We start from the raw sequence: 10,150 nt of genomic DNA, 5'->3' as shown, positions 1-10,150 counted from the left end.
TGGGTCTGAGTTGGAACTGTGAACAGTCCTCTTAGGGCCTGCCCCACGGCTGGGTATAAACAAACATAATCTGGTCGGAATGGGCTCTCTTCTTCCCGCACTGCTTTGACCCGGAGGCTGGCTGGGCTGTCTGGGTGGAGGGGTCTGGAGGAGGCTGCTGCCAGGCCACAGGTTTGGAGATTAGGGTCTCAGCCTCTAGCAAAGGAGCTGGGCACATGAGGGCTGGAGCCCCTCTCTCTCCCAGTATTTAGGGCTGGGCTCTGTGGCCCACGTGACTCACAGTCTTTCCCAGGCTGGCCAGGCCCCGGGTGTGCTCCCAGGAAGACCACACATCATTACATACAGTGTGGCCTCAGCACACCTTTCTCACCCCCCTGCTCCCTCACTTCCCCACTTCCTTAAGTCACGAACTTAGGATGGTTTCAAGTGCAAGAACCTTCCCCATGCTTCCCCATCTCACAGCCTTTGCTCCTCGGGTGCGCCCGTTTCCCAGGCTCTGTGTGAAGCCCTCCCGGATGGCTGGGCTGGACATGAATTCCTCTGAATGTCCTCCACTCTGTCCATTGTCCGTCTATGGTGTGGATCCCTCGTGGCTATGACCTGGCCGGGGCAGGAGGATGTGATAATTACAGGTATGGGCAGTGGCATCAAGAATATTCATGGTGTGATTCTCATGTAATAGCTCTCGGGCGAGCCACTCCTCCCTGTGCCTCAGTTTCCTTATCTGTAAAGTGGGAGTGTCTGTACCCATCTCGAAGGTCAGTTGCAAAGACTAAATGAGATGACCCTGAAAAGCACTTGACACCGTCCTTAGTATCCAGTAAGTGCCCAATATATGTGGGCTTTGCACGGTCGAAGGGCCTGAGTCTTTTTTTATCCTTGTGTGACTAAGCCTGAAGGGAGCGAGAGAAGAATGACCCTTGGGAAGACCAGGAACCCACAGGGTTCGAAGTGCTTCACCCCTGTGCTCTCGCCGTCCTCCTGGCTCCTCCCCACTCCTTCATGCGGAGCCTGCCACTCTGAGCTGGAAAGCTGGTTGAGGTACAAACCTGTGTGCCCTTCCCTGCTGGGGAAGACCTGGAAGAATCAGAGCTGGAGATGGAGTTAGCCCCCCTCCCCTCGCCCCAACCCCGGCCTCCTGGGAGCTGCCCTGTCTCCCCAACCTTCCATCCCTGCCCCCCCCCACACTCCCCGCTGGGGGCAGGGTGGAAGAAGAGCCTTTATTTTGCAGAAAAAATATTTCCAGGAAAAACAATGGAAGTTGGGAGATTTGAGAATGGGGAGGCAGGTCTGGCTGAACGGGAGAACATGCTGGAATTGAGGGAAAGGATGGAAGCAGGTGTCCCAGAACAGGGGCACTCCTCACTCTGGCATCACCTGGTGGCACCGCCCAAGGGAACACAGGTTCCGGACCTAGCTGGCGAAGGTCTCTTCCGTCCCTCCCTTCAAGGCGCTGTGTATATTAGGTCATGGAGCGCAGCAACAGGACCAGAGGCCGTCCGTTCAACACTCCCGAAGATTCACTGCAGGTCTGATGGGTGGACGCACGACCTGCTCGGATACGCGCATCTGTGCACAAAACGGGTGAAAACCACTGCCCTCACTCAGCCTCCATGGTCTTGAGGATGTCACCACTAAACCCACTGCCCAGGACCACACTACCCCAAAAGGGTTGGCGGAGGATGGGGTGGGAGCCCCCCGCCCCCCGCCCCCCGCCAAACAGTTGAGAATTTAATTTTCCACCAACCCCAGGAGAGGGGACACCCAGTGAGAGTTAACTTTACTGTGGGCAAGATGAAAGGACTGTGATCTTCCTTGTAACCTCAAAGTGGGCTCCAGGCTGCTCAGGCTTTCCAAGTGTCAGATAAGGCAATCTGGGAGAGAGAGAAATTTATCAGGCTAGGTTACCCCACATCTCTGCTCGCTTCTCAGATTCAACAGGACTCACAGCCCCAGGAGAGTGATAGATGGCCCAGGGCTCTAGCCGACTGCCCATCTGTGTGTTCCCCTAGGTCTGGGGTTTGAGAGCTAATATGTCTTCAGCTCAGAGAGCAAACGTTGGACCCCAGCAGCCCCCCCGGGGCCAGGGGGCGAGTGCTATCGGGCTTCCACGGGAGGAGAGAGCAGGGCGTGTGGTTTACAGAAAGCTGAGGCCCAGGCAGGGTAGGGGTCCTGGGCCTGGTGGGAGCTGCCAGTCCCGGCCCGGTCCTTGCCATGCTGATGAGGGGCAGGGAGCCCAGCTCCTGGACAGTGTGTCCCAGTTATGAGACTGGACTGAAGCCTCACGGACAGATGCAGAGCCAGATGCCTGCCTAGCCCTGCCCAGATGCCTGACCCCAGGAATAATAAGCAGGTAATAAATGTTCATTCTTTCCAGTGAAATTTTGGGATGATTTCTTACACAGCCTCAGATGACTAAGACAGCCTTTCTTGCTCTCAGCCACAGTCTGCTCCTCCATGAAATGGGGTTAATGATACTTGTATCTCTGGGTTGCTTTGTGGGTGACCCCTGTGGCTTCCTCAGGCTCCCTCTGGAGACACAGTAGGGGTTCCACCCCGCCATCCTCAGTACTGCTGTAGTCAGACAAGATAATGTCTAATTGCAAATTCTGGCAAGTGCTAGGAAAAAAGCAGACAGGGTGTGGTTGGAGCCCGTGACTGAGGGCCCTGGTCTCATCTGGAGGGGAGGGAAGTCTTCTCAGAGGAGGTGAGTTTTGGGCTGAAGTCTCAAGGATGAGTTGGTGGAGGTGACATTTGTTCTTATCTTCCCTGCCCCCGGCATTTGTCTCTTTCTCAGCCCTTTGTGATTCTGTCCTGCCGTGGATCACAGGGCACGAGGACTGCTGTGTGCCTGCCTCGGGGCAGGTCCCAGAGCGCAGGGACTAGGTGAGGACAGTGTGCTGAGATGGGGGCCCACCGCCTGTACTGCTGTGGCCTGGCCGGAGACCGGGCTGCTGGGATGAGGAGGGAGCGCGCAGAGCGGGGAAGCGTGCAGGGTCGGGGAAGGCCACCTGGGTGCGACCCGGCAGCTGGCCGGGGTGTGGAGTGGCAGGACAGAGGGTCTGCGGTGACTCGGAGATGTGCCCGCCCAGGGGAAGGAGCCATGGGGGAGTCAGCGCAAGACAGTACAGCCTCAGTGAGCCCAAGCAGAGCTCAGGGCCCGAGAGAGTCCCGTGAATGGCATCTCCCAGGACATGAAGAATAGAAAAGCTCAGGGCTCTGTGATCCCTGGAAACTCTCTAGGCCTCTGGAGAGCCTGTGTTTACAGATAACGGAGCTTCTCTGCCCGAGCCCCAGAGGCCCCCGCCCCCCCAAGCTCTGCCAGGCAGAACGCGAAGTGCAGCAGAAACACAGAGCAGCTTTCCTGGATCATCTGTTGTCCTCAAAGATTTTGGCAGGGAGAAAACATGCTATTTTTTTTTTTTTTGGTACAAGAATAACATATTATGAAACATAAATGCGAATTAGCTTGTATAAAATTTTCCAATGAAACACAAATGTGCAAAGATGTTCGGTTCCCCTCAGGCCTGAGCACCAGGCCCCTGAAAAAAAGTCTGGGTTCACTCTCCTCAGCCGTTAGAGGCATTTAGAGGAAAGTTCTAGAAACTTTATTCAGAAAAAGTGCCCTAGTGCTGAGGTCAGCCAGACTTGGGTTGTGCCACCTGGGGACTGTGTGACCTGGAACGAGTCACTGCGCCTCTATGAGTTGAAGTATTTGTTTCTTAGAAATTCGTTTCTTCTCTCCCAGAAGAACTTGGAGCCCATGTTCCTCTCAGACTGGCTTTTCCACTCATGATTTTCGTCTTCTCACCACTTCCTGAAGGAGAATTAAAATCAGTGCATCTTCTAGGTGGCAGCATTTTGGCCAGAATAATTTCTTACGTGAGATTACAGGAAAAAGGTGAAACCCAAGATGACAGGAATATGGGTGCACCCCGGTCCCCTACTGTGTCCCATCCAGGACTTGATAGTAAAATTCAATACAATAGGATAGTAAAAATCCTATAAAGGTCTTGGATCAACTTTCTGAAAACTTTTAAAATGATGTGCTATTTTTTTTTTAAGATTTTAGTTATTTATTTGACAGAGAGAAGGAAGGAGAGAGAGAGAACAAGCAGGGGGAACAGCAGAGGGAGAGGAAGCAGGCTCCCCGCTGAGCAGAGAGCCCAATGAGGGACTTGAACCCAGGACCCTGGGATCATGACCTGAGCTGAAGGCAGATAGATGTTTAACCAACTGAACCGTCTGGGCACCACGAATGTTGTACTATTCTATGTGAATGGCAAAAAAAACAATTTGAGAGCCCCTGACCTCCATGAGCCAATTTTCTAGAGAGTGTAAGATCTTATTTTTAGTCAAATCTTCCCAAACCCATCCTCTAGGTAATCTATCCAGCCATTTGTGAATACATTAGTAATGGACAGAAGTATAAATATTAAATTTAAATACGCATGGGCATACACACACACAGACACACACACACACTCACGGGGTCCATCCCATTTTTCTATTCCCTTCCACCCCATCCATCCTAATTCCATGTGTTAAGAGCCATGAGGTCTGAGAAGCTCGAATGAGAGCAAGGCTCTGCTGGGTCCCCAGAGATGGGCGCCATCCTGGGCCTGGGGATGCTGGCAGCCCCCAGGTCCCTTTCCCCCTATTCCTTGGTAGTATCCCAGGGTGACTAGGCGCAGCATCCTTGTGATCTGTGATGCTGTGGAGAGTGGGGACAGGGAGCTCTGCCCCGCACAGTTCCCCTGGAGAGCTCCTTAGCTCTTGGCCAGTTTATTAGGGCTCCCCCAGGGAAGTACTGGGCCCTGAGCAGAAGACACGATGACCCTGAGGGCCAAGTGGTAGCCAAGATTCCTCTGCCCCCTGTGGACCCCTCACTTTTGTCTCTTCCCTGTTCCTTAAAAGTTTCAACTTAGAGATTCACTCCTTTGTTTAAGACACACATTCATTTACCATTACACTGAGTCTAGAAGGAGACTGTGCCGGACTGCACACTGGGGCTGGGGCAAGTGGTGAGAATGAAGCCCCGTCTGGTAGACCCAAAGCTAATATAATGCTATATGTCACATCTACCTTAATAAAAGACACATAAAAACAAACATAGAAACAGAAAAAGATGAGCCTTTTCTCTTGAGAACGTCTCCTTCCAGCGGGGGAGTGTAAGCATAAACAACTAAGCGACATCTACAAGCAGGCAGGTGAGATACAGAAAATTCTACCAGTGGCTGGGAAGCCCGAGGTGGGCTCTGCTCTCTCTGCCCGCGGCAGGGACAGCTGGGGAGGTTTCCGGGAGGAGGTGAGGCTGGACGTGGCAAGGGCGGGGCAGAAGGGACCTCCCGCAGAGCACACTCTCAGACTGCAGTTTCTCCCCTTGCCCCGCCCTCCCCCAGGCATTGCTCCTCCCAGATCACAGCCTCTGTGCAGAGCCCCTGGACGCTGAAAGTGAGGCGCCATCTCAGAGTCACATCCCCACATGAGGAGGACGCCAAGCTCATTCAGAACAAAGGAGACCAGCACTTCACTGTGCACAGGGATCCCCGGGGATCTTTCTCACAAGTCCCAGGGGATGCCCCGGTTGTAGGTCCTTGGAGCACACTTGGGGTGGCAGGCGTCTGCACACGCTCTCTTTATTCCCTCTGGAACCATTAGAGATCGGAACATGGACTCCTGCTCTAGTTCTCGATTCTCGCTTATGTGTCCTTTATGGAGACAGCGACGGGCTTTCTCCCCTTCTCCTCTCCTTCTTCAACCTTAGGTGAGCGTTTCACCTCTCCGAGCCTGTCCCCTCGTCTGGAAAGTAGGGACTGTCGCTCTCAGGGTTGGAAGGCAGACCACCCACAGCCGGCATCCAGCACCTGTTAGCTTCTGTTCTTCATGTTCTTTTTGTTACCAAACCGTTTCCAGTTACAAGGACAGTTGTTCCATTTGGAGCCAATGGACTGGGGCTCCCAGCCCCACTCAACCACTAAGCGGCTGCGCGACCTTGGACCAGTCACATCCCCATGGAGCTGCAGCTTCCCTTTCTGGAATAGGGGACCCAGAAACTGATGCTTCCCAGCTCCTGACTTGTAGGGAGGACGTGGGGAGGTACAGTGGCCCGAAAGCATCATTCTGGTTCTGCACTGGCAGGTGCTAACTGCGGGCAGACCACGGGAGCCCAGCCCTCCTGATTCACTCACGCACCTCTCCCATCCCTGGCTCTGCACCAAGCCCAGCCAGGCACGGAGGCTGAGGAACCACAGAGCGGCAGCTCCGGCCCTTGTGTGTCCCCTCCCATGGTGCTGGAGAGCAGCTGGGAACCCAGCGCTCTCACTGTCTGCACTCAGAATGCAGCGTCTCACACAGCACTGAGCAGTGCAGAGAACCCACGCAGCTGGTGGCCAGGGACAAGGGGGCACCAAAGGGCATGGAGATGCCTCATAACAACAGTGGGGTGCATGCTGGGGCCAGGAACACAAGCCTTGAAGTAGCCCAGCTGTTCCCAGGCCAAGAGCAGGACTGGGCAGGACATCACTCCCCAGGTGGGGCGCTGGGAGTGAAGGCTAGAAGGTCTGGTGCGTTTGTAGCAGGGCCCATGGCCAGATAGCTCCTTCCAGATGTTTCCTGTCATCCCCATCCGGCCAGCTTCCTTACCGAGGGAATGGAACTCAGCATAAGACACCACATTTTAAGGCTAGAGACCGATGGGGACTAATTCAGAGTCGAGTCAGAGCCCCTGAACTTGGAGGAAAGTAGGTATTCAGGGAGCCAAGAACCCTGTCTTCAGTTCTGAAGATGGTCCTGTAGGTGGGTGAGTTGACAGCCAGCCTTTTTCTCAGGGACACCAAAGGGAGGATCAGTGAGATGCCAAGAAGAGTTAGCTTCCAAGTAGTCTTTCCATTTTTTCAGTAAAGCTTTCTTTCTCTAGTTATAAAAGTGAAACATGGGGGCGCCCGGATGGCTCAGTCTGTTATGTGTCTGCCTTCGGCTGGGGTCCTGATCCTGGGGTCTTGGGGTCGAGTCCTGCGTGGGGGTCCCTCCCTCGCTCTCTGTCGAATAAAAAAAGAAAATCTTAAAAGAAAAAGAAGTGAACCATGCTCATTGCAGAAGCTCCAGAAAATATACATACAAAAGCATTAAAAAAAAAAAAAAAGAAGAAGAAAGATTAGAGTCCTGGGATCCAAAGTCCAAAGCTAACCATGGTAAACATGGCCCTTAGCCTCCTAGCCTCTTCTGACCATCCCAGCACGCCTTAGGAACACAGTTCATGCCCCTCAGGTGGACTGGCTCCCCACACACTGGTGATGGTTGGTGATGGTTGGGTTGCGGGGATCATGGAATTTGACGGAGGTGCAGGTGTGTCCAGCAGCTGTTGCTATGATACTGTGTAACCAACGACCTTGGCTTCACTGGCTGGCAATTATAAGCATTTATTTCTCATTCAGGGTTGGCAGGTATAGTCTCTCCTCCGCAGAGCTCATTGGTGATAAGTCCTATTGCGGGTGAGGGTTGGTGGTGGGGGGTGGGGGGGGGAGATCATGTTTTCAGCTTCTGATTATGTCATAATGCACTAGTAGCCTATTGGCCAAAACAAGTCACATGGCCAACCTCGAATCAAGAGATGGAGAGGAGTCCTCCGCGCACCATGCGCCTCTGGCAAGCCCGTGGAAGTAGACACCGCCGCGGGGGAGGGGACACCGAGGACCCCTGACTCGATGTCTTGCACCGGGTGGATATTAACGCCCCCTCCTCCCGAGGGCCATGACGCTCCCGCTCAGAAGCACTTGTTTAGTACATATCTTTCCACTCTTTTCTACCGAGGACTTTAACCAAATTTGGCTTGGATTCTATTTTTTTAGATCCCTATAGAATTTTTTTTACCGAATGGGCTTAGATTCTATTTTTTAAATCCCTCCTTTTTTTCACTGAACTTTACATCCTATATTCATCCTTATACTAAGTTTGAAGACCTGTAACAGTGGCTGCAGAATTATAAAATCACGACGTTTGGGCATTATTGGGCTGAACTCTTCCTCTGAGATACTGAGGTTGTGTGCAGTTAGGTTACTTCAAGTAACGACGTGGTGGGCATCTGGGTCTAAACACCCCGAGGGCACCTGTAACAAGCGTGTCTGGGTTTTGCCCACCCAGCGTCAGGTCCCACCTCCCGGCGATCACAGTGGCCTGCGGTTCCTTCGGGGAAGCCACATGTCCCCTTCTTTCAGCCCATGTAGTTTATAACGCATTAGCACTGGCTCCAGAGGATGGAATCTAGTCATAAATGATGTGCCACCTCACTTAAACTCAAGAATTTGACCCAGGCCTGGCCAATCAGAGGATGGATCTCCCCCTAGTTGCAGAGATCAGTTGAGGATTGGATGCATCGCCCAAGCCTGGCCAATCAGGAATTTGTTTATAGAGAGGCACCGGACCCAAGAAGAGCCAATCAGAGTGAACCCTGGGACTTGCCCTGGGACTTACTATGAAGGTGCGTCCTCTTGTTCTTCCTCTGACCTCCGCTTTGGAGAATGCGGAGCTGGGGTGGTTTACCTGGAACCGGAGAGTGAAGCCAAGAGGTAGAACAGAGCCTAGAGAGAGAATTCTGTCGACTTTGAACCCCTGATCAAGCTGTGCCTGAAGCTAGAGTCCTTGGCCTTTCAGTTTTATAAGCCAGTGCATTCCCTTTTTGGCTTAAGTGAAGTTGAGTTGGGCTCTCTGTCAATTTTGAACCAAATAGCTCTGTTTTTTTTTAGATTACATTTCTTGGCTTGGAATTATGGAGCCAAAGGACATAAACATTTTTTTAAGTCCCTTGAGACCTCCAGTCGAATTACTTTCCAGAAAGTTTATGCAAACAGTGTAAAGGTTTAGACACTAGCCTATCTTAAAATCATTAGTGTATTACCTTAATTTTTTCTTATGGACAGAAATTATGTGATTTAGTCTTATTTTTAGTGAGGTGAAAAATGTTTCATTTTTTTTTAAGATTTTATTTATTTGACAGAGATCACAAGTAGGCAGAGAGGCAGGCAGAGAGAGAGGGGGAAGCAGGCTCCCCGCTGAGCAGAGAGCCCGATGCGGGGCTCAGTCCCAGGACCCTGGGATCATGACCCGAGCGGAAGGCAGAGGTTTAACCTATTGAGCCACCCAGACACCCCAATGTTTCATGTTTATAGGCCATTTTGTGATTTTCTGAATATAAACAGTTGTCTTTTTCTTTCTTTGTGAGTGCTCTTTAAATATCAAAATCATTGATCCTTTTCCAGATGTAGCATCATTTCTCCCCAGTTTATTGTCTTCAGATATTTTGATATGTTCCAAGGTAGATGCATTTTTATTTTTTTAAAAAATATTTTACTTATTTGACAGACAGATCACAAGTAGGCAGAGAGGCAGGCGGGGGGTGGGGGAGGCAGGCTCCCCGCTGAGCAGAGAGCCCAATGCCGGGCTCGATCCCGGGACCCCGAGATCATAACCTGAGCCGAAGGCAGAAGATCAACCCACTGAGCCACCCAGGCACCCCACATTTTTAATTTTTATGCAGTCAGATTATTTTCAGGTTTCCCTTCTGTGACTTTCTTGCTTCCCAACTGAAGAGCAGGTCAACACAGACCAGATTTTCTTCTTTTTTTTTTGGCATTTACACACCCAGTATTTCTTACCCTGATGTGGGAGAGTCCTCTCATTGCAACTGCCCCAGTTCGTACTAAGAATGCAGATTCCTGGGCCCCCCTGCCCAGAATCAGCATCTCTGAAAACAGGCTCTAGGTGTCTCCATGGTTAGCAAGTGTCGTGGTGGTTTTAAGGAACATAGAAGTTGGAAAGCAACCACCCAAAGGAACTGGAATGCCCTACTGTATATGGTCTAAAAAGAGGACATAATTTTATTTTCCCATCAAACAGCCAATTTCTTCAGCACCAGCCACTTGCCAATAACACAACTTTCCCAGGGCAGTCTGTAGGAAGAATTTTCTCACACTGGGAGTTACTTAAAGCTGAAGTCTGTTGGCAGGTAATGAGCTCACGGTCTCACAGAGTGTCCAAGCCCTGGGCCACCTGGGGTCTTGGGGTCTCAGGGTCTAAACAGGCAGTCAAACGAAGTGACATTTCATAAGGTACTCAAACCTCTGCTTTTTTCTCCAAATGCATTTGAAGGTCT

General features: G+C 51.7%; 1 long non-coding RNA gene across 1 annotated transcript; it reads right to left on the bottom strand.

The window, feature by feature from the left end:
- Window positions 1-1,783: 1,783 nt before the first annotated feature.
- LOC116591833 lies at window positions 1,784-7,396 on the bottom strand. Its single transcript, XR_004286177.1, has 3 exons — window positions 7,190-7,396; window positions 6,646-7,040; window positions 1,784-1,874 (listed from the first exon to the last, which is right to left on the bottom strand). It is a non-coding gene; the product is annotated as an uncharacterized LOC116591833 (long non-coding RNA).
- Between the last annotated feature and the right edge of the window lie 2,754 nt (window positions 7,397-10,150).

The sequence above is a fragment of the Mustela erminea genome, chromosome 5 (genome assembly GCF_009829155.1).
Source record: "Mustela erminea isolate mMusErm1 chromosome 5, mMusErm1.Pri, whole genome shotgun sequence".
NCBI classification, from domain to species: domain Eukaryota; kingdom Metazoa; phylum Chordata; class Mammalia; order Carnivora; family Mustelidae; genus Mustela; species Mustela erminea.
Note: the sequence above shows the minus strand (reverse complement) of the source record. Positions and strands in the feature narration are given on the sequence as shown.